We start from the raw sequence: 21,360 nt of genomic DNA, 5'->3' as shown, positions 1-21,360 counted from the left end.
CTTTGTCTTCGGCCTCGGATAGTGCCTTCCTCAGGGTTGCCACTTCGGGCATGGCCCCAGGCAAATCCATGATGATCCTATTACTTTACATCCGAACTTATTTTTCAATATATATACAAGGGTATTGCTAACCTTTGCTCTCCTCGAGCTGCCTCTTGGTAAGGCCGAGCTCATCCTCGGACCACTCCAGGTCCTGCTTCAGTGCAGAGACCTCCGCAGTACGTGCGGCAGCGGCCAGCAGTGAAGCCTGCACATACACATAGATATTTTTCGGATTAGACTCCTGAGTTATCATTTGATCCTCTGTCCGGCCTTTCTTTCCGAACACCGAATAGAGCATCAGGGGCTAGTATCCATGTGGGCTTATTTTCCTATATCTTCATTGCTTACCTCAAAGCCAGTTAGGAGGCTGGCGCAAGCTTCGGTCAGTCCGTTCTTGGTGGACTGAACTATCTCGATCACCGCACTCATGATAGTGCGGTGCTCTTCGTCAATGGAAGCGCCGTGAAGCGCTTCCAGCAAGTTGTCCGGTGCCTCTGGATAGAGAGAGGACACCGGCACGGGCAGCTTTCCCCCCTTAACTGGGGGTCGCCCGCCGGAGTCCGGAACCACCGAAGATTCCGGTGCATTGTTCGGCTGGGGGCCGAACCTGGAGCCCATGGGAGTCCGGCTCCCTTTGCACCCAGGGTCCGGAAGGTCGCCTCGAGGCGCCCCCAGGACTGCCTTGACATGGCCTGGTGTTTGTTGAGACAACACCTCGATGTTGTCTGTAGGGCAAGGAGTGGAGGCGGTCAGAAGAGAACCGATGTTCATATCTGATGAGTCCAACGAACCGCTCGACGAAGTTGCGTCGAGATGAGCTCGGACGGACTGCATAATTATGATCGGCATGAGAATAAGCAGTGTAGTAAAACATACCACGAATCTCTATGGTGTCCAGATACTTACAACTTCGCCAGGGGCTTGACCCTGGGTAGCCACTCATCGCCGCTGTAGGCGGCCGTCGTGGAGCAGTCCGGAGGGAGGGTCTTGCCCTTCTTGGACCCTTCGGCCTCCCCGGTTGGGTCGGCCTTCCTTTTCTTGTCTCCCCCGACTGGGGGGGAGAACTTTCCTCTTCCTCCTCCTCGTCTTTGTGGGAGGAGTGCGCGTCGGAGTCATCGGACGATGAGTCCGATACAACCTTGCGCCGGAGACCCTTTCGGGTCTCCGCGACCTTCTTCTTGGTCTTCTTCACCGGCACCTCGTAAGGTGCCAGAGTCAGCATCTCCGTTAGGAGAGCGCCTGCAGGATCTTCGGGTAGGGCGGCTGGGCAATCAAGCTGCTCCGCTGTCTTTATCTAGTCTTGTTAATGACATAGAGGCTTAGATCATGCATATGACTAAACCGGGGCAAATAAATACCCTGAGAGATATGAAAACTTACCAGATTGGCGCGGCACTTTGCGCTGAGTCTGCGGTCCTCGGTGGGGGAAGGAGGAATCTCGGCACCCTTGAACAGCACCCTCCAGATGTCCTCGTGCGTCATGTCATAGAGCTCTCACAGCGTCTGGTGCTTGGCCGAGTCGAAGTCCCACAAATCGAATGCCTGTCGTTGACACGGGAGGATCCGGCGGAAGAGCATGACCTGGACCATGTTGACGAGCTTGATCTTCTTGCTCGTCATGTTCCTGATGGAGGTCTGGAGTCCGGTCAACTCTATCGAAGAACCCCAAGACAGGCCCTTCTCTTTCCAGGAGGTGAGCCGCGTGGGGATTCCGGATCGAAATTTGGGGGCCGCCACCCAGTTGGAGTCACGCGGCTCGGTGATGTAGAAGCACCCCAATTGCCACCCCTTTATGGTATCCACATAGGTGCCCTCGAGCAAGGTGACGTTAGGCATCTTGCCCACCATGGCGCCTCCATACTCTGCTTGCTGGCCACCCACCACCTTCAGTTTAACATTGAAGGTTTTCAGCCATAGGCCTAAGTGGGGCCTGATGCGGAGGAAGGCCTCGCACACAACGATAAACGCCGAGATGTTGAGGATGAAATTGTTGGGGAACGTAGCAGAAATTCAAAATTTTCCTACGTAACACCAAGATCTATCTATGGAGAGACCAGCAACGAGTAGAAAGGAGAGTGCATCTACATACCCTTGTAGATCGCTAAGCGGAAGCGTTCAAGTGAACGGGGTTGATGGAGTCGTACTCGTCGTGATTCAGATCACCGATGATCCTAGTGCCGAACGGACGGCACCTCCGCGTTCAACACACGTACAGCTCAACGATGTCTCCCACGCCTTGATCCAGCAAGGAGAGAGGGAGAGGTTGAGGAAGACTCCATCCAGCAGCAGCACAACGGCGTGGTGGTGATGGAGGAGCGTGGCTATCCTGCAGGGCTTCACCGAGCACCTACGGGAGAGGAGATGTGTCACGGGAGGGTGAGGGAGGCAACCAAAGGCCTTAGGTATGATTGCTCCTCCTTTGCCCCACTATATATAGGGCCAAGGGAGAGGGGGAGGGCGCAGCCTTGCCCCTTCCTCCAAGGAAGGGTGCGGCTAAGGGTGGGGAGGAGTCCATCCTCCCCAAGGCACCTCGGAGGTGCCTTCCCCTTTTAGGACTCTCCCCTTTTTCTCTTCTCTTGGCGCATGGGCCTCTTGGGGCTGGTGCCCTTGGCCCATGTAGGCCAAGGCGCACCCCCTACAGCCCATGTGGCCCCCGGGGCAGGTGGCCCCACCCGGTGGGCCCCCGGGACCCTTCCGGTGGTCCCGGTACAATACCGATGACCCCGAAACTTGTCCCGATGGCCGAAACAGGACTTCCTATATATAAATCTTTACCTCCGGACCATTCCGGAACTCCTCGTGACGTCCGGGATCTCATCCGGGACTCCGAACAACATTCGGTAACCACATACAAGCTTCCTTTATAACCCTAGCGTCATCGAACCTTAAGTGTGTAGACCCTACGGGTTCGGGAGACATGTAGTCATGACCGAGATGTTCTCCGGTCAATAACCAACAGCGGGATCTGGATACCCATGTTGGCTCCCACATGTTCCACGATGATCTCATCGGATGAACCACGATGTCAAGGACTCAATCAATCCCGTATACAGTTCCCTTTGTCTAGCGGTATGGTACTTGCCCGAGATCCGATCGTCGGTATACCGATACCTTGTTCAATCTCGTTACCGGCAAGTCTCTTTACTCGTTCCGTAACACATCATCCCGTGATCAACCCCTTGGTCACATTGTGCACATTATGATGATGTCCTACCGAGTGGGCCCAGAGATACCTCTCCGTTTACACGGAGTGACAAAATCCCAATCTCGATTCGTGCCAACCCAACAGACACTTTCAGAGATGCCCGTAGTGTACCTTTATAGCCACCCAGTTACATTGTGACGTTTGGCACACCCAAAGCACTCCTACGGTATCCGGGAGTTGCACAATCTCATGGTCTAAGGAAATGATACTTGACATTAGAAAAGCTTTAGCATACGAACTACATGATCTTGTGCTAGGCTTAGGATTGGGTCTTGTCCATCACATCATTCTCCTAATGATGTGATCCCGTTATCAACGACATCCAATGTCCATGGTCAGGAAACCGTAACCATCTATTGATTAACGAGCTAGTCAACTAGAGGCTTGCTAGGGACATGGTGTTGTCTATGTATCCACACATGTATCTGAGTTTCCTATCCATACAATTCTAGCATGGATAATAAACGATTATCATGAACAAGGAAATATAATAATAATCAATTTATTATTGCCTCTAGAGCATATTTCCAACAGTCTCCCACTTGCACTAGAGTCAATAATCTAGTTCACATCGATATGTGATTAACACTCAAGGTCACATCCCATGTGACTAACACCCAAAGAGTTTACTAGAGTCAATAATCTAGTTCACATTTACCATGTGATTAACACTCGATGAGTTCTGGGTTTGATCATGTTATGCTTGTGAGAGAGGTTATAGTCAACGGGTCTGAACCTTTCAGATCCGTGTGTGCTTTACAAATCTCTATGTCATCTCCTAGATGCAGCTACCACGTTCTATTTGGAGCTATTCCAAATAACTGTTCTACTTGGAGCTATTCTAAATTGTTGCTCCATTATACGTATCCGGTATCTCTACTCAGAGCTATCCGGATAGGTGTTAAGCTTGCATCGACGTAACCCTTTACGACGAACTCTTTTACCACCTCCATAATTGAGAAAATTCCTTAGTCCACTAGTTACTAAGGATAACTTTGACCGCTGTCCTGTGAGCCATTCTTGGATCACTCTTGTACCCCTTGACTGACTCATGGTAAAGCACACTTCAGGTGCGGTACACAGCATAGCATACTGTAGAGCCTATGTCTTAAGCATAGGGGACGACCTTTGTTCCTTTCTCTCTATTCTGCCATGGTCGAGCTTTAAGTCTTAACTTCATACCTTACAACTCAGGCAAGAACTCCTTCTTTGACTGATCCATCTTGAACACCTTCAAGATCACGTCAAGGCATGTGCTCATTTGAAAGTACTATTAAGCATTTTGATCTATCCTTATAGATCTTGATGCTCAATGTTCAAGTAGCTTAATCCAGGTTTTCCATTGAAAACACTTTCCAAATAACCCTATATGCTTTCCAGAAATTCTACGTCATTTCTGATCATTAATATGTCAACAACATATACTCATCAGAAATTCTATAGTGCTCCCACTCACTTCTTTGGAAATACAAGTTTCTCATAAACTTTGTATAGACCCAAAATCTTTGATCATCTTATCAAAGCATACATTCCAACTCCGAGATGCTTACTCCAGTCCTTAGAAGGATCGCTGGAGCCAGCATACCTTTTAGCATCCTTAGGATCGACAAAACCTTTCTGATTGTATTGCATACAACCTTTCCTTACGAAAACTAGTAAGGAAACTTGTCTTGACATCCATCTGCCAGATTTCATAAATGCAGCTAATGCTAACATGATTCCGACGGACTTTAAGCATCGCTACGAGTGAGAGAATCTCATTGTAGTCAACTCCTTGAACTTGTCGGAAAACACTTCGCCACAAGTCGAGCTTCATAGATGGTGACATTACCATCCACGTCCGTCTTCTTCTTAAAAGATCCATTTATCTCAATGAATTGCCGATCATCGGGCAAGTCCATCAAAGTCCATGCTTTGTTCTGATATATGGATACTATTTCGGATTTCATGGCTTCTAACCATTTGTCGGAATTCAGGCCCACCATCGCTTCTCCATAGCTCGTAGGTTCATTGTTGTCTAGCAACATGACCTTCAAGACAGGATTACGTACCATTCTGAAGTAGTACGCATCCTTGTCACCCTACGAGGTTCGGTAGTGACTTGATCCGAAGTTCCATGATCACTATCATAAGCTTCTACTTCAATTGGTGTAGGTGCCATGGGAACAACTTCCTGTGCCCTGCTACACGCTAGTTGAAGTGACGGTTCAATAACCTCATCAAGTTTCCACCATCCTCCCACTCAATTCTTTCGAGAGAAACTTTTCCTCGAGAAAGGACCTGATTCAAGAAACAATCCATATTGCTTTCGGATCTGAATTAGGAGGTATACCCAACTGTTTTGGGTGTCCTATGAAGATGTATTTTATCCGCTTTGGGTTTGAGCTTATCAATCCTGAAACTTTTTCACATAAGCGTCGCAGCCCCAAACCTTTAAGAAACGACAACTAAACCATAATTCATACGGTGTCATCTCATCGGAATTACGTGGTGCCCTATTTAAAGTGAATGTAGTTGTCTTTAATGCCTAACCCATAAACTATCGTGGCAGTTCGATAAGAGACATCATGGTATGCATCATATCCAATAGGGTGAAACTATGATGTTCGGACACACCATCACACTATGGTGTTCCAGGCGGTATTAATTGTGAAACAATTTCCACAATGTCTTAATTGTGTGCCAAAACTCGTAACTCAGATATTCATCTCTATGATCATATCATAGACATTTTATCCTCTTGTCACAATGATCTTCTACTTCACTCTGAAATTACTTGAACCATTCAATAATTCAGACTTGTGTTTCATCAAGAAAATATTCTTAACATCTACTTGAATCATCTGTGAAGTAAGAACATAACGATATTCACTGCATGCCTCAGCACTCATTGGACTGCACACATCAAAATGTGTTACTTCCAACAAGTTGCTATCTTGTTCCATCTTACTGAAAACGAGGCTTTTCAGTCATCTTGCCCATGTGGTATGATTTGCATGTCCCAAGTGATTCAAAATCAAGTGAGTCAAAATGGTCCATTTGCATGGAGTTTCTTCATGCATATACACCAATAGACATGGTTCGCATGTCTCAAACTTTTCAAAAACGAGTGAGTCCAAAGATCCATCAATATGGAGCTTCTTCATGCGTTTTATACCGATATGACTTACGTGGCAGTGCCACAAGTAGGTGGCACTATCATTACTATCTTTTGGCATGAACATGTGTATCACTACGATCAAGATTTAATAAACCATTCATTTTAGGTGTAAGACCATTGAAGGTATTATTCAAATAAACAGAGTAACCATTATTCTCCTTAAATGAATAACCGTATTGCGATAGACGTAATCCAATCATGTCTATGCTCAACGCAAACACCAAATAACAATTATTTAGGTTTAACACCAATCTCTTTGGTAGAGGGAGCGTGCGATGCTTGATCATATCAAGCTTGGAAAAACTTCCAACACATATCGTCAGCTCATCTTTAGCTAGTCTCCGTTTATTCCGTAGCCTTTTGTTTCGAGTTACTAACACTTAGCAACCGAACCGGTATCTAATACCCTGGTGCTACTAGGAGTACTAGCAAAGTACACATTAACACAATGTATATGCAATATACTTCTATCCACCTTGCCAGCCTTCTTATCTACCAAGTATCTAGGGTAATTCTGCTCTAGTGGTTGTTCCCCTTATTACAGAAGCACTTAGTCTCGGGTTTGGGTTTTACCTTGGGTTTCTTCACTAGAGCAGCAGCTGATTTGCCGTTTCATGAAGTATCCCTTCTTGCCCTTGCCCTTCTTGAAACTAGTGGTTTCACCAACCATCAACAATTGATGCTCCTTCTTGATTTCTACTTTCGCGGTGTCAAACATCGCGAATACCTCAAGGATCATCATATCTATCCCTGATATGTTATAGTTCATCATGAAGCTCTAACAGCTTGGTGGCAATGACTTTGGAGAACCATCACTGTCTTATCTGGAAGATCAACTCCCACTTGATTCAAATGATTGTTGTACTCAGACAATCTGAGCACAAGCTCAACAATTGAGCTTTTCTCCTTAGTTTGCAGGTTAAGAAAGTCATCGAAGGTCTTATACCTCTTGACATGGGCACGAGCCTGAAATCCCAATTTCAGCCCTCAAAACATCTCATATGTTTCGCGATGTTTCAAAAACGTCTTTGGTGCCTCAACTCTAAACCGTTTAACTGAACTATCACGTAGTTATCAAAACGTGTATGTCAGATGTTCGCAACAACCACAGACAACGTTCGAGGTTCAGCACACTGAGCGGTGCATTAAGGACATAAGCCTTCTATGAAGCAATGAGGACAATCCTCAGTTTACGGACCTAGTCCGCATAATTGCTACTATCAACTTTCAACTAATTTTTCTCTAGGAACATATCTAAACAGTAGAACTATAGCGTGAGCTACGACATAATTTGCAAAAACCTTTTGACTATGTTCAGGATAATTAAGTTCATCTTATGAACTCCCACTTAGATAGACATCCCTCTGGTCATCTAAGTGATCACATGATCCGAGTCAACTAGGCCGTGTCCGATCATCACGTGAGACGGACTAGTCATCATCGGTGAACATCTTCATGTTGATCGTATCTACTATACGACTCATGCTCGACCTTTCGGTCTCCGTGTTCCGAGGCCATGTCTGCACATGCTAGGCTCGTCAAGTTAACCCTAAGTGTTTTCGCTGTGTAAAACTGTCTTACACCCGTTGTATGTGAACGTAAGAATCCATCACACCCGATCATCACGTGGTGCTTAGAAGCGACGAACTGTAGCAACGGTGCACAGTTAGGGGAGAACACTTCTTGAAATTTTGTAAGGGATCATCTTATTTACTACCGTCGTCCTAAGTAAACAAGATGCATAAACATGATAAACATCACATGCAATCAAATAGTGACATGATATGGCCAATATCATTTTGCTCCTTTTGATCTTCATCTTCGGGGCTCCATGATCATCATCGTCACCGGCACGACACCATGATCTCCATCATCATGATCTCCATCTTCGTGTCTTCATGAAGTTGTCACGCCAACGACTACTTCTACTTCTATGACTAACGCGTTTAGCAATAAAGTAAAGTAGTTTACATGGCGTTCTTTAATGACACGCAGGTCATACAAAAAATAAAGACAACTCCTATGGCTCCTGCCGGTTGTCATACTCATCGACATGCAAGTCGTGAATCCTATTACAAGAACATGATCAATCTCATACATCACATATATCATTCATCACATCCTTTTGGCCATATCACATCACATAGCATACCCTGCAAAAACAAGTTAGACGTCCTCTAATTGTTGTTGCATGTTTTACGTGGCTGCTATGGGTTTCTAGCAAGAACGTTTCTTACCTACGCAAGACCACAACGTGATATGCCAATTGCTATTTACCCTTCATAAGGACCCTTTTCATCGAATCCGTTCCGACTAAAGTGGGAGAGACTGGCACCCGCTAGCCACCTTATGCACCAAGTGCATGTCAATCGGTGGAACCTGTCTCACGTAAGAGTACGTGTAAGGTCGGTCCGGGCCGCTTCATCCCACAATACCGTCGAAACAAGATTGGACTAGTAACGGTAAGCATATTGAACAACATCAACGCCCACAACTACTTTGTGTTCTACTCGTGCAAAGAATCTACGCAATAGACCTAGCTCATGATGCCACTGTGGGGAACGTAGCAGAAATTCAAAATTTTCCTACGTGTCACCAAGATCTATCTATGGAGAGACCAGCAACGAGTAGAAAGAGAGTGCATCTACATACCCTTGTAGATCGCTAAGCGGAAGCGTTCAAGTGAACGGGGTTGATGAAGTCGTACTCGTCGTGATTCAAATCACCGATGATCAAGTGCCGAACGCACGACACCTCCGCGTTCAACACACGTACAGCCCGGTGACGTCTCCCACGCCTTGATCCAGCAAGGAGAGAGGGAGAGGTTGAGGAAGACTCCATCCAACAGCAGCACAACGGCGTGGTGGTGGTGGAGGAGCGCGGCAATCCAGCAGGGCTTCGCCAAGCACCATGAGAGAGGAGGAGTAGGGAGAGAGGTAGGGCTGCGCCAGAACTTCGTCTATAGCTCCCATGCGCCTCCCCACTATATATAGGGGTGGAGGGGCTGGTTTCTTGCCCTCCAAGTCCATTGGGGCGTTGGCCAAGGTGGGAGGAAAGAAATCTCATTATTTCCTTCCCCACCGATTGTTATCCCCCTTTTTAGGGATCTTGATCTTATCCCTTCGGGATATGATCTTATTCCTTCTAAGGGGGGATCTTGGTGCGCCTTGACCAGGAGTGTGGGGCCTTGCCCCACTACCCACGTCCATGTGGGTCCCCCCATGCAGGTGGGCCCCACTCCGGAACCTTCTAGAACCTTCCCGGTACAATACCGAAAAATCCCGAACATTTTCCGGTGGCCAAAATAGGACTTCCCATATATAAATCTTTACCTCCGGACCATTCCGGAACTCCTCGTGACGTCCGGGATCTCATCCGGACTCCGAACAACATTCGGTAACCACATACAAACTTCCTTTATAACCCTAGCGTCATCGAACCTTAAGTGTGTAGACCCTACGGGTTCGGGAGACATGTAGACATGACCGAGACGTTCTCCGGTCAATAACCAACAACGGGATCTGGATACCCATGATGGCTCCCACATGTTCCACGATGATCTCATCGGATGAACCACGATGTCAAGGACTTAATCAATCCCGTATTCAATTCCCTTTGTCTATCGGTATGTTACTTGCCCGAGATTCGATCGTCGGTATCCAATACCTTGTTCAATCTCGTTACTGGCAAGTCACTTTACTCGTTCCGTAACACATCATCCCGTGATCAACTCCTTGGTCACATTGCGCATATGATGATGTCCTACCGAGTGGGCCCAGAGATACCTCTCCGTTTACACGGAGTGACAAATCCCAGTCTCGATCCGCATAAAACAATAGATACTTTCGGAGATACCTGTAGTGCACCTTTATAGTCACCCAGTTACGTTGTGACGTTTGATACACCCAAAGCACTCCTACGGTATCCAGGAGTTACACGCTCTCATGGTCGAAGGAAGAGATACTTGACATTGGCAAAGCTCTGGCAAATGAACTACACGATCTTTTGTGCTAGTCTTAGGATTGGGTCTTGTCCATCACATCATTCTCCTAATGATGTGATCCCGTTATCAACGACATCCAATGTCCATAGCCAGGAAACCATGACTATCTGTTGATCACAACGAGCTAGTCAACTAGAGGCTCACTAGGGACATATTGTGGTCTATGTATTCACACGTGTATTACGATTTCCGGATAATACAGTTATAGCATGAATAAAAGACAATTATCATGAACAAGGAAATATAATAATAATACTTTTATTATTGCCTCTAGGGCATATTTCCAACAGAAGATGCATTTATCCGCTTTGGGTTCGAGCTTATCAGCCTGAAACTTTTTCACATAAGCGTCGCAGCCCCAAACTTTTAAGAAATGACAGCTTAGGTTTCTCTAAACCATAGTTCATACGGTGTCATCTCATCGGAATTACGTGGTGCCCTATTTAAAGTGAATGTGGTTGTCTCTAATGCCTAACCCATAAACTATCGTGGTAATTCGATAAGAGACATCATGGTATGCATCATATCCAATAGGGTGTAGTTATGATGTTCGGACACACCATCACACTATGGTGTTCCAGGCTGTATTAGTTGTGAAACAATTTCCACAATGTCTTAATTCTGTGCCAAACTCGTAATTCAGATATTCATCTCTATGATCATATCATAGATATTTTATCCTCTTGTCACGACGATCTTTCAACTTCACCCTGAAATTACTTGAACCTTTCAATAATTCAGACTCATGATTCATCAAGTAAATGTACTCAACATCCACTCAAATTATCTGTGAAGTAAGAACATAACAATATCCACTACATGCCTCAGCACTCATTGGACTGTACACATCAAAATGTATTACTTCCAACAAGTTGCTATCTTGTTCCATCTTACTGAAAACGAGGCTTTTCAGTCATCTTGCCCATGTGGTATGATTTGCATGTCCCAAGTGATTCAAAATCAAGTGAGTCAAAACAGTCCATTTGCATGGAGTTTCTTCATGCATATACACCAATAGACATGGTTCGCATGTCTCAAACTTTTCAAAAACGAGTGAGCCCAAAGATCCATCAATATGGAGCTTCTTCATGCATTTTATACCGATATGACTTACGTGGCAGTGCCACAAGTAGGTGGTACTATCATTACTATCTTTTGGCATGAACATGTGTATCACTACGATCGAGATTTAATAAACCATTCATTTTAGGTGTAAGACCATTGAAGGTATTATTCAAATAAACAGAGTAACCATTATTCTCCTTAAATGAATAACCGTATTGCGATAGACGTAATCCAATCATGTCTATGCTCAACGCAAACACCAAATAACAATTATTTAGGTTTAACACCAATCTCTTTGGTAGAGGGAGCGTGCGATGCTTGATCATATCAAGCTTGAAAAAACTTCCAACACATATCGTCAGCTCACCTTTAGCTAGTCTCCGTTTATTCCGTAGCCTTTTGTTTCGAGTTACTAACACTTAGCAACCGAACCGGTATCTAATACCCTGGTGCTACTAGGAGTACTAGCAAAGTACACATTAACACAATGTATATGCAATATACTTCTATCCACCTTGCCAGCCTTCTTATCTACCAAGTATCTAGGGTAATTCTGCTCTAGTGGTTGTTCCCCTTATTACAGAAGCACTTAGTCTCGGGTTTGGGTTTTACCTTGGGTTTCTTCACTAGAGCAGCAGCTGATTTGCCGTTTCATGAAGTATCCCTTCTTGCCCTTGCCCTTCTTGAAACTAGTGGTTTCACCAACCATCAACAATTGATGCTCCTTCTTGATTTCTACTTTCGCGGTGTCAAACATCGCGAATACCTCAAGGATCATCATATCTATCCCTGATATGTTGTAGTTCATCACGAAGCTCTAACAGCTTGGTGGCAATGACTTTGGAGAAACATCACTATCTCATCTGGAAGATCAACTCCCACTCGATTCAAATGATTGTTGTACTCAGACAATCTGAGCACAAGCTCAACAATTGAGCTTTTCTCCTTAGTTTGCAGGTTAAGAAAGTTATCGGAGGTCTTATACCTCTTGACATGGGCACGAGCCTGAAATCCCAATTTCAGCCCTCAAAACATCTCATATGTTTCGCGACGTTTCAAAAATGTCTTTGGTGCCTCAACTCTAAACCGTTTAACTGAACTATCACGTAGTTATCAAAACGTGTATGTCAGATGTTCGCAACAAACACAGACAACGTTCGAGGTTCAGCACACTGAGCGGTGCATTAAGGACATAAGCCTTCTATGAAGCAATGAGGACAATCCTCAGTTTACGGACCTAGTCCGCATAATTGCTACTATCAACTTTCAACTAATTTTTCTCTAGGAACATATCTAAACAGTAGAACTATAGCGTGAGCTACGACATAATTTGCAAAAACCTTTTGACTATGTTCAGGATAATTAAGTTCATCTTATGAACTCCCACTCAGATAGACATCCCTCTAGTCATCTAAGTGATTACATGATCCGAGTCAAACTAGGCCGTGTCCGATCATCACGTGAGACGGACTAGTCATCATCGGTGAACATCTTCATGTTGATCGTATCTTCTATACAACTCATGCTCGACCTTTCGGTCTCCGTGTTCCGAGGCCATGTCTGTACATGCTAGGCTCGTCAAGTTAACCCTAAGTGTTTCGCGTGTGTAAATCTGTCTTACACCCGTTGTATGTGAACGTTAGAATCTAACACCCGATCATCACGTGGTGCTTCGAAACACGAACTGTCGCAACGGTGCACAGTTAGGGGAGAACACTTCTTGAAATTGTTGTAAGGGATCATCTTATTTACTACCGTCGTTCTAAGCAAATAAGATGTATAAACATGATAAACATCACATGCAATCAAATAGTGACATGATATGGCCATCATCACTTTGCTCCTTTTGATCTCCATCTTCGGGGCTCCATGATCATCATCGTCACCGGCATGACACCATGATCTCCATCATCATGATCTCCATCATCGTGTCTTCATGAAGTTGCCTCGCCAACTATTACTTCTACTACTATGGCTAACGGTTAGCAATAAAGTAAAGTAATTACATGACGTTTAAGTTGACACGCAGGTCACAAATAAATTAAGACAACTCCTATGGCTCCTGCTGGTTGTCATACTCATCGACATGCAAGTCGTGATTCCTATTACAAGAACATGATCAATCTCATACATCACATATATCATTCATCACATCCTTTGGCCATATCACATCACATAGCATACCCTGCAAAAACAAGTTAGACGTCCTCTAATTGTTGTTTGCATGTTTTACGTGGCTGCTATGGGTTTCTAGCAAGAACGTTTCTTACCTACGTATGAACCACAACGTGATATGCCAATTGCTATTTACCCTTCATAAGGACCCTTTTCATCGAATCCGATCCGACTAAAGTGGGAGAGACAGACACCCGCCAGCCACCTTATGCAACTAGTGCATGTTTGTCGGTGGAACCGGTCTCACGTAAGCGTACGTGTAAGGTTGGTCCGGGCCGCTTCATCCCACGATGCCGCCGAATCAAGATAAGACTAGTAACGGCAAGCATATTGAACAATATCGACACCCACAACTACTTTGTGTTCTACTCGTGCAAAGAATCTACGCAATAGACCTAACTCATGATGCCACTGTTGGGGAACGTAGCAGAAATTCAAAATTTTCCTACGTAACACCAAGATCTATCTATGGAGAGACCAGCAACGAGTAGAAAGGAGAGTGCATCTACATACCCTTGTAGATCGCTAAGCGGAAGCGTTCAAGTGAACGGGGTTGATGGAGTCGTACTCGTCGTGATTCAGATCACCGATGATCCTAGTGCCGAACGGACGGCACCTCCGCGTTCAACACACGTACAGCTCAACGATGTCTCCCACGCCTTGATCTAGCAAGGAGAGAGGGAGAGGTTGAGGAAGACTCCATCCAGCAGCAGCACAACGGCGTGGTGGTGATGGAGGAGCGTGGCTATCCTGCAGGGCTTCGCCGAGCACCTACGGGAGAGGAGATGTGTCACGGGAGGGTGAGGGAGGCAACCAAAGGCCTTAGGTATGATTGCTCCTCCTTTTCCCCACTATATATAGGGCCAAGGGAGAGGGGGAGGGCGCAGCCTTGCCCCTTCCTCCAAGGAAGGGTGCGGCTAAGGGTGGGGAGGAGTCCATCCTCCCCAAGGCACCTCGGAGGTGCCTTCCCCTTTTAGGACTCTCCCCTTTTTCTCTTCTCTTGGCGCATGGGCCTCTTGGGGCTGGTGCCCTTGGCCCATGTAGGCCAAGGCGCACCCCCTACAGCCCATGTGGCCCCCCGGGGCAGGTGGCCCCACCCGGTGGGCCCCCGGGACCCTTCCGGTGGTCCCGGTACAATACCGATGACCCCGAAACTTGTCCCGATGGCCGAAACAGGACTTCCTATATATAAATCTTTACCTCCGGACCATTCCGGAACTCCTCGTGACGTCCGGGATATCATCCGGGACTCCGAACAACATTCGGTAACCACATACAAGCTTCCTTTATAACCCTAGCGTCATCGAACCTTAAGTGTGTAGACCCTACGGGTTCGGGAGACATGTAGTCATGACCGAGATGTTCTCCGGTCAATAACCAACAGCGGGATCTGGATACCCATGTTGGCTCCCACATGTTCCACGATGATCTCATCGGATGAACCACGATGTCAAGGACTCAATCAATCCCGTATACAATTCCCTTTGTCTAGCGGTATGGTACTTGCCCGAGATTCGATCGTCGGTATACCGATACCTTGTTCAATCTTGTTACCGGCAAGTCTCTTTACTCGTTCCGTAACACATCATCCCGTGATCAACCCCTTGGTCACATTGTGCACATTATGATGATGTCCTACCGAGTGGGCCCAGAGATACCTCTCCGTTTACACGGAGTGACAAATCCCAGTCTCGATTCGTGCCAACCCAACAGACACTTTCAGAGATACCCGTAGTGTACCTTTATAGCCACCCAGTTACGTTGTGACGTTTGGCACACCCAAAGCACTCCTACGGTATCCGGGAGTTGCACAATCTCATGGTCTAAGGAAATGATACTTGACATTAGAAAAGCTTTAGCATACGAACTACATGATCTTGTGCTAGGCTTAGGATTGGGTCTTGTCCATCACATCATTCTCCTAATGATGTGATCCCGTTATCAACGACATCCAATGTCCATGGTCAGGAAACCGTAACCATCTATTGATTAACGAGCTAGTCAACTAGAGGCTTGCTAGGGACATGGTGTTGTCTATGTATCCACACATGTATCTGAGTTTCCTATCCATACAATTCTAGCATGGATAATAAACGATTATCATGAACAAGGAAATATAATAATAATCAATTTATTATTGCCTCTAGAGCATATTTCCAACAGAAATTGGGGGCCAGATCATGAAAATCCAGCCCGTAGTAAAACATGAGCCCGCGGACAACTGGGTGGAGGGGAAATCCCAATCCGCAGACGAAATGGGTAAGGAAAACTACCCTCTCATGGGGTTCGGGCGTAGGGACGATCCGCCCTGCGTCTAGCAACTGGTGCGTGATATCCGCGGCCAGGTATCCGGCTGCACGCAACTTCGTGATGTTCTCCTCCGTGACGGAGGAGACCATCCACTTGCCTCCTGCTCCAGACATGCTTAGAGTGGTTTGAGAAGTAGAACGCGAGCTTGGGCATTGGATCTCGAGTGCGTGAGAATGGATAAGCGAGGAGGTAGAAGGCGTGGGTAAAAGGGGGTAAATCCTTGCCCCTTTATAAAGGCGAAAGAGGCGATGCATCTCCCCACTTGCCTGGTAAAACCGCTTATTCCCCAGGCGCCGTAATTGATGGCGCGGTTGGGTTACCCACATCCGTATTGATGAGAATCTTGTAATAAGGGGGACACAATCTCTGCTTTGACAAGACGTGTCAAGAAAACCGCCCCATATTATGTGCGGTGCGGGTTGAGAAAAAGGTTCGAATAATGACCGAGCCATGACATGACGTCGTGCTGTCAGAATGCGTCAGCAGATTAGATTTGTGGAAATATTATGCTCTCTGCGGTAGTATCTGGAACTTGTTTTGCAGAGCCGGACACTATTCCGGTATTCAAAATCTTCTATGGGGTATTCATAGGAAGAACCTGCCTTGCAATACCGAAGACAATACTGCGTGCCGGACTCATCGTCATTGAAGCCTGGTTCAGGGGCTACTGAGGGAGTCCTGGATTAGGGGATCTCTGGACAGCCAGATTATATCCTTTGGCTAGACTGTTGGACTATGAAGATACAAGATTGAAGACTTTGTCGTGTCCAGATGGGACTCTCCTTGGCGTGGAAGGCAAGCTAGGCAGTACGGATATGTAGATCTCCTCCCTTGTAACCGACTCTGTGTAACCCTAGCCCCCTCCGGTGTCTATATAAACCGGAGGGTTTAGTCCTTAGGACAACATACAATCATACCATAGGCTAGCTTTTAGGGTTTAGCCTCTATGATCTCGTGGTAAATTAACTCTTGTAATACTCATATCATCAAGAACAATCAAGCATGACGTAGGGTATTACCTCCATCAAGAGGGCCCGAACCAGGGTAAACATCGTGTCCCCTACCTCCTGTTACCATCCGCCTTAGACGCACAGTTCGGGACCCCCTACCTGAGATCCGCCAGTTTTGACACCGACAGAGGTGTTCGATGATGAGGCGCTCGCCACTGCCAGGCTTGAGGTTGTTGACGAACCGAGCGCCGGTGGCAACGGCTCCCAAGAGGAGCAGCTCCTTCGGGCCATCAGTGTCAACTTCTAGAAGCTCCAGGCACTTCACCGTGCCCGCCTGGACAAGGCGAAGTCCAGGATGGCAGTGGTGGACAAAGCGGAGGTGGACCTCGAGGAGCGTGTCACTGAGACGCAGGCCTAGTTCCACCAGGCCCATGATGAACTGAAAGTCACCTAGGATCTATTGGCTGAGTGCAGACATGAGCTCATCCTGAAGTAGGCTGACGTCGAGAAAGCCCAAGAGGCAGTGAGGGAACATGACGCCAAGGACGAGACCGTCCGGCACCAGCACCAGGCCGAGCTAAACTCCCAGGAGGAGGACCTTGCCGCTCGTGAGGAGGTGCTCGCCGCCACAATCTGCGGCAAGGATGAGGAGGTCGCGAAACTCGTCGTGTAGTGGACCCAGGAGCTGGAGTAGGGGCACAAGGAGGCACTCAATTCTCAAGCCCTGGTCCATGCCGTCAAGGTGGCGAAGCTGGAGGTGGAGCGGATGGGCTGAAGGAACGGGTCCTGAAGCTGACGGAGGAGAAGGATGTGGCCAACGGCGCTCTAGCGGAGGCGCAGGCCACAGTCCTTGGCAAGGCCGAGCTGCTCTCCAAGGCCAACGGCGCCATCCATGATCTGAAGTTGAAGCTGGAGGGCTTTGAGGGGACGCTTTCGGAGGTCAGGGCCTGGGAAGAGACCCTGACCAAGGGCCTGGAGGAGGAGAGGCAGCTGCGGAGGAATAATGCCGCCGAACACAAGGTGTACGCGGAGAGCATAAACCGTTGGATCAGCCGCCTTGCCGACGTCGCCGGCAGGATCACCACGAAGCTGGCTGCCATGGGGATGCCAAATGTGAGGTACCTCCCAGAGCCTAGCGTGAGTCCCAACGCCAGACTGACCCTGTTCTTCAAGGGCATTCTTGGAGCCCTGGAGCAGCTCCGCTCCAACCGGGCAACTTATCTAGCGAACGAGTCCTGAAGGCTCTGTCTGAGCACCCTGACCAAGGTACTCACCAAGGTGGTGTTCTGGAACCCCACCATCAACTTTGCCGACGCGTTAGAGAGCTTCCCGGAGGAGGCAGACCTCGCGGTGCTCAAGGAGCGTATCAAGCCCATCATCAACTGCGTCGATGGAGTTGAGAGGGTGGAGGGCCAGCGTCGGGACTAGGCACCCCGTTTCTCGTTGCCGCTGCGAGTTCAAGACCAAGACATTTTTATATTAAGTTAGAACTGTAGCGATTATGTGATGTAATATAACTCTGTAGTACTTCAATATCATGCATGCTATCTTCTCGTTAGATCTTTCTTTGTATGTTTGCACCCTATGCTTGGTGAGATAAGGCTGCCGGTGCGTAAACCCATGCCGTGGTGCTTTGAGGACGGATCCTTAGCACCCTGCCGGGAGGGCGCTTGCTACTGGGCAAACCACCTTGCCACTCCCAGTGTGGTCGCTTGAACTATCGAGCAGACTCGAAACAGGACAAGAGCGCGGCTAGTAGCCGGTAGGCCACCTTGCCTTTCTCAGCGCGGCCGCATAAACTATCGAGCGGACTCGAGACAGAGACAAGGTTGTTGCCAATAGTGGAAGGGTCCAATTGCGTGTAGGTTTCCCATACAAGGAAAGAGATCTTTCGAGGAGGACAGACTCATATAAATGAAATTAGCTAAAAATTTACATGACTTAGCTTTTTGGGGCCACGCGGATGGCTGTCAAAGCTGCGGACGACACTAGAGGGCGGCCGATCGACGTCGCTTTCTCCCTTCGAGCCATCCCCATGAAAGAGTCATCGCGTCGGCTCCAAAACCATATTTCTATGGCTTGCGTCCCCTACCTGGCGTGCCAAAGATGTCGGGGGAAATGACACCTACGGAATCACGAGGAATCCCTTTTTGCTACGGTTGGCGGGCGCGGGGCTGTGGAAAGAGGGGGATTAAGAGACTAACAGGAGGGGATAATCCAGGTTCGGGTCGCAAGTGATGCGTAATACCCTACTCCTTCTGGTTTCTGTTTATCTTGTGTTCTTGGACTAGCTACAAGGCATGCAGGGTCCAAAAAATCTGAATCCTCTCTCAGTATGCCGCAGGCCTCCTTTATAGTCCAAGGGGCTGCCATAGTGGCACACAGGAGGCGGAAAGCTATAAAGTAGTCGAGTCTATCTCCTGGCACCGTAGGACAAACATATTTAATGCGCTACTAACGTACCCTTCTTGCTTTATCGGGGACGGCAAGGAAGCTCGTCCCAGCTGTCACCGCCTCGCCTGGCTTCGATGCGCGTCCGAACTGATGAGGCGTGTAGCGCCACGCTTGTTGGTTGCTGAGTTGGTGCGGTGGCAGAGTCTTCACGAAGATCTGCATGCCACCACGCAGGTGCTTGCTGAGTCGGACTAGAGGCCGCACGTCGCCACGCAGGCGCCTGCCTAGCTGGTTGGCTAGCAGCTGCATGGGAACAGCGGTGGAGTCTTGGCAAATGTGGGCCTGGCTGCGGCCCCATGGATTGTCGGTGGGAAATGACACGTATGGGGTCACTGGGATCCCTTCTACGGTTGGCGGGTGCGGGGTTGTGCAATGAGTGGGTCTGGCGGTCAACACACAAATCGTTTACCCAGGTTCGAGCCGCGGAGATGCGTAAAACCCTAGTCCTGCTTTGATGTATATTGGAGTGTTCTTGTGTTCTTGAACTAGCTACGGTGTCTCCCTAGTCCAAAAGAGCCGAATCCCCCTCCAGTACGCCTCGGGCCTCCTTTTATAGACAAAAATGGGTCGCCACAGTGGCACACAGGAGGTGGAAAGGTGTACAGGGGCTGAGTGTATCCCCTGGCATCGTCGGACAAACGCATTTAATGTGTTGCCAATGTGCCCGTCTTGTTTTTTTGGTCACGACAAAGAAGCTCGTCCCAGCTGTCGTCGCCTTGCTTGGCTCTGACACACGTCCAAGGTGACTAGACGTTGTAGCGCCACGTTGGCTGGCTGTTGGGCTGGGGTGGTGGAGCCTTCACGAAGATCTGCATGCCACCACGCTGGTGCTTGATGAGTTGGTGTAGAGGTCGCGCGCTGCCATGCAGATGCCTTCCCAGCTGGTCGAGCTGGGAGCTGTATGGGGAGCGACGGTGGAGTCTTGGCAGACGCGGGCCTAGCTGCGGCCCCACAGGCGTCCTCGGCAAGGGTCTTGCCGAGGGCCCGGCAAGGGTCTCGCTACGGCACCGCGGTCTTCCCCAGCAAGGATCTTGCCGGGGGTCTCGTGGATTTTCTTGGAAAGGATCTCGCCAAGGATCGTCATCTTCTGGTTCTGATCTGATCTTGTGTATCTATGATCTCTACAAAGATCTGCATGCACCACGGAGGTGCCTGCCGAGCCTTGGTTCCAATTAGGTTGATGGTGTTGGAACCCCTTGGGCTCATGGGTGGCTCGCTCTGCTGGCGTCAGGCAAGTTGCCTTGGCAAGGATCTTGCCGAGGCTGTGGAAGCCACCCCGGGAAGGGTCTTGCCAGGGGAGTCCACCTCGCCCTCTTGCTCTCTTTGCGTCCCTAGTCTTGGCGTTGCCTTGGTCATCTTGTGCTCCGGCATCCCTCCTCTGCCCCGCTTAGTGCGGTCGTAGGTGCGGCTCTGACTGCTCATGCACAAGTAAGGGGTGCAAAAGGAGAGCCCCTACTTTTGTGCACCGACAGGAGCCCCCGGCCCTGGGCCACACATAAGCGTGACGTGTTGTTGGGCTAGGCCCAGAATGGCTCGCGGGCAGGTGGGGCAGATTTTTACCACGGTAACTTCTCCGGCCGCTGCGCTTACCCACGACCTACATTGAACGCGTGACGTGGGGGGTCATGCGTGACGTGGGGGTTTCGCCGGACTGCTTCCCAGCACGGCGCTCTTCCGCCACTACTTTTATCCTCGGATCCAAAAGGGAGGCGCCATCTCCGGTTGTGTCACTTGGATCCCAAGGTCCCTTGAGAAGGGGACATATCCGAAGGGCGCTCAAAAGGAGAGGTGGGAGGAGTGGCGGAGCCGGTAGTGCTTGATTGAGGCGAAGGACCCACAGGAATTCTGCCAAGTTTTCCAAACGCTGCCGGTTCGCAGAGATGACTGGGGCGACATCGACGCCCAGGACGAGAGGCTCACGGTCGCCACCACCAGGATCCACCGCCTCGCCGCTGCTGGGCTCACCCTGGAGATGATTGGGGCAGATTTCATCCGC

Source organism: Triticum aestivum, chromosome 6A, assembly GCF_018294505.1.
Source record: "Triticum aestivum cultivar Chinese Spring chromosome 6A, IWGSC CS RefSeq v2.1, whole genome shotgun sequence".
NCBI lineage: Eukaryota > Viridiplantae > Streptophyta > Magnoliopsida > Poales > Poaceae > Triticum > Triticum aestivum.
The sequence above is the reverse complement of the archived record's forward strand: the minus strand, read 5'-3'. Positions refer to the sequence as shown.